General features: G+C 40.1%; 1 pseudogene; it reads right to left on the bottom strand.

The window, feature by feature from the left end:
* Positions 1 to 975: 975 nt before the first annotated feature.
* On the bottom strand, positions 976 to 1,216 carry LOC102825644 (annotated as a pseudogene).
* Positions 1,217 to 4,159: the final 2,943 nt, after the last annotated feature.

The raw sequence follows: 4,159 nt of genomic DNA, 5'->3' as shown, positions 1-4,159 counted from the left end.
TGACTTATTTCCTTCAATTCTGTTGGTTCCTGATGCTACCTCTTGAAATGGTTTGAACATGGATCATTTCTTTTTGGTACAATTACTCTGTGTATTCCTTCCAACTTTTTTTTTTTTTTTTAGTTTTTATTTTGAATTGGGTGAAAGTTTACATGGCAGATCATCAGTTTTACATTCAACAAATCATATGCTTTGCTTCATTACAATAATTATATTCCCCTCCATGGACCATCAGCTAACACTATTTCTCTCTATTCATTTTAGCTCTTTTTTAAAAAATAAAAAAATAACACTCAGGCATATATAATAATTTACACCTCCAAAGGGCACATTCTGCAAGTCTGCCTCCTGGCCTCCAGCTCTCAGTCTCTCTCTTTCCATGAGTCTAGAGTTCTCAGCTGCTCCCTCTCTCCTTGTCCCCATCTCTGCCTCCATCTGGTGTCACTGATTCTTTGGGTAGGGCCCCACATTCCACTTGTGCTCTTGCCCATTGATGGTCCTAGGGACCTCTGTTTCTGGACTGTAAGTTTAACTACTTTCTTGTTTTTGTTACAAAACTTCTACATTTACAGTTGTGACAGTCACAATTAGTCATAAGAACAATTACTCACTATTGAATCATAAGAATCTTGTCCCCATCACTTTTCACCAGACTCATCTAAACAAGACGAAAACCATTCAGTGGGACTCTATCTAAACCACATACTCTTTTTTCCCCCCCAAGAATTAGACTTTACTTTGGGGTTCATAAAAATTGGGTCAGAAATAGTAGCTATATTCTAACGTTGGACTATTTCCTCAGCATGCCTAGACTACTTTTTGACTCCGTTTCTTTTTCATTTACTAAAAGAGAGGGTCCATTGATGACTAGTGGGATTACATCATATACGCAGCCCTTCTTGCATATATGTGATGGAGTTTATTGTATAGAAAGCAAAAATAGGTTCTAGAAAGAAAAGAGAGACACAAAGTATCTCAATAGCCCTGCCACGGATCTGCCTGGTTCTTTCTCATCAAGAAGTTGATCTTGCGAGCCATTTCCATGTTGTAAATCCTGTGTCAGGTACCTGTGGCAAGGATTCCCATAGTACCGCCTTTGCTTAATGTAAATGAGCCCATCCATGGTGAGGATTCTGTTTAGGGTCCTGTATGCACCTTCTACATTCCCTTCTTGTACCATCACAGTCCTGGCAATGAACTTCAGATGCTTTGCCATGACCTTGGATTTAAAAGTCTTCACTCTGCTGTACCCAGTGTTTCCACGATCCGAAGGCATCCCACGACCAGAAGAAATCCCATACACTCTTAAACTAAACTCCTTATTGAAACATTGTAAGCCATTCACTTCTTGCCTCCATCGCCCCCTTATTTTAGATAGCCAATGTCTAAGTTGCTTGTCCATATCAAGTATCATGGCATTGATACTTGAAGTGAAGACTCCTTCCCTCTCTGTTGGTATTTTGATCTACTAACTCCATGAGTATAGGTCAAGTTCATCATATTGTAGCAATTTGCCCTCATTTTCATTATTAGATTTTTTTTAATCATCCTCTACTCGAATTCTGCTTATCAAGTCATCAAGGCTAAGTCAAATGGGAACTATCTGCAAGTTTGGGTATTCTTGTGCACCTCCCCTCACTTTATATCAGCTGGATGCTTCACTTTCAGGTCTAGGCTTCTGTGGCTATGTCCTTGTCCACGGGCTCAGGTGTCCCAAGGTCTCACCACACTTTGGACCAACCAATTCATCCTCTTCTCTCTCTCATCTCCAGGTCAACAAGAGTCTATGGAATGTGGTTGAACTCAGCCCATTTCTTCATTGCTGCCTTTCCCCCTCTTCCACTCACCAGTAGATTAATGTGGTTGCCAGAAAAGTTACCTAAGGATCTCTGGCATCATAGTGGTTACGAATCGGGCTGCGAACTGCAAAGTCAGCAGTTCGTAACTACCAGCTGTTCTGTGGGAGAAAGATGAGGCTTTCTGCGCCCGTAAAGATTTACAGCCTCGGAAACCCTGTACAGGGTTGCTATGAGTTGAAAACGACTCCACGGCACTTAACAACAACAACAAGCAAACTTACCTTCCTGCTCATATGTTACCTTGAATTTCAGTCTTAGAGGGGGGTTTGTCCTGCAGGGACTTAATTGCTTGCCTTGATGGCTTCCTGGTGAACAACTTGCTTATTTTTATAATCATACTGCCATTTTTGTTTTGGATTTTTCCTGATGATCATTCTTTGAAGATGTATCCTCTGTTGTTCTAGCTATTCCAGGCTGGTCTGCTTGTCCTTACTAGTGGAAATGTCCCACCTCAGAAGGTTCTGGATGGGGCTCAGGATTCCACCTAAGGTCCTATACACTGCAAAGGCTCTGCAAGAGGCCTAGTTCACTGGGCTAGTTGTAGAATCCTTTTTAGGTTTTCCAGTCAGTTATAGGTTGAAGACAGGCTTACAGGCTTTCTATAATCATGTTTCCCAACATTCTTTTCTATCCCACTCAAGTGTCTGTTTTACAATAGTAGGCAAGGGAAAACCATATTCATAAGACAGTCAAGCATCTTAGTATTATTTCCCCTCTTCAGACTATGCCTCGATCCCTGTATCACAGAGCCCTGTTGTTCCATGGTTGAACATGCATCACTGTTTACCTCTGTTCCATTCAGCCCATGCAAACCTATCTCAGTGTTTCCCTATCAACTTTGTTCTTCCACCCCTACCCCTTCTTGTGTATTGCCCTCCCCAACACCCTAGCTATGATGTATCTGTCCTCTATTCTGTGCTCTACCATTGCCTCCCTCCACCTCCTCCAAATGCCCCCCACCGTCGGTATCCTAAAAGAATTTTTTTTTTTTTTCCCATTACAGTATAGGTATCTTTTCTTAAGGTTTTGCAATAATGGTCTTATGCAATATTTGTCCTTTTGTGACTGACTAATTTCACTCAGCATAATGCCCTCCATGTTCATCCATATTACGTGGTGGCTTACAGCTTCCTTGCTGTTCTTCAAGGTAGCATAATATTCCATTGTGTGAATGTACCAAAATTTGTTTATCTATTCTTCCATTGATGGGCACTTAGGTGTCATCATCTTGTTGCTATTTTGAATAGTGCTGCTATGAACATTGGTATGCATATATCTACTCGTGTTATGGCTTGTATTTCTTGTGGACATACATCAAGTACAAAAATTGCTGGATCATATGGTATTTCTATTTTCAACTTTCTGAGTCAGCGCCATACTGTTTTCTGGAGTGGTTGGACCATTTTGCACTCCCACCAGCAATGTAGTAGGGTCCTAGTCTCTTCACATCCTCGTCAGCATTTATTGTCCTCTGCATTTTTTCCCCTGTCTTCTAGAGCTGCTCTTCAGAATTTTCTATTCAGCTCTTGTACCTCCTCATTTCTTTCATTTGCTTTAGCATCTCTCTTCTGGAGAGCAAGTTTCAGAGTCTCTTCTGACATACATTTTGATCTTTTCCTTCTTTCATGTTTTCTTAATGACCTTTTGCTTTCTTCCTATATGAGGTTCTTGATGTCATCCCACAACTCTTCTGATATTTGGTCTTTAGTGTCTGCCGCATCAAATATGTTCTTCAGATGATTTCAGGTGGGTTTTATTCAAGGTCATATTTTGGCCCATGTAGACTTATTTTAATTTCCTACAGCTTCAGCCTGAACTTGCATATAAGCAATTGATTGTATGTTCCACAGTCTGCCCTTGGCCTTGTTTTGGCTGCTGATAATGAAGCTTTCCACTGTTTTTTTCCACTGCTGAAGTAATTTGATTTCTGTGTATTCCATCCGGTAATGTCCACATTTATAAGCATTTTTATGCTGTTCAAAAATGGTATTTGCAATGAAGAAGTCATTGGTCATGCAAAATTCTACCATGTGAGCTCTAACATCCTTTCTATCACCAAGACCATATTATCCAACTACTGATCTTTTATCTTCATTTCCATCCTTTGCATTCTAATTGGCCTTAATGATCAACATATCTTGATTGTTTGATCAATTTCAGACTGAAGAAGTTGGTAGAATTTTTCAATTTCATCATTACTGCCTTTAGTGATTGGTGTGTAGATTTGAATAATAGTGGTATTAACTGGTCTTCCTTGTAGGTGTATAAATATTATTCTATTACAGACAGAATTGTACTTC

Source organism: Chrysochloris asiatica, unplaced genomic scaffold, assembly GCF_000296735.1.
Source record: "Chrysochloris asiatica unplaced genomic scaffold, ChrAsi1.0 scaffold00001, whole genome shotgun sequence".
NCBI lineage: Eukaryota > Metazoa > Chordata > Mammalia > Afrosoricida > Chrysochloridae > Chrysochloris > Chrysochloris asiatica.
This window is presented reverse-complemented; position numbering and strand designations above follow the sequence as displayed.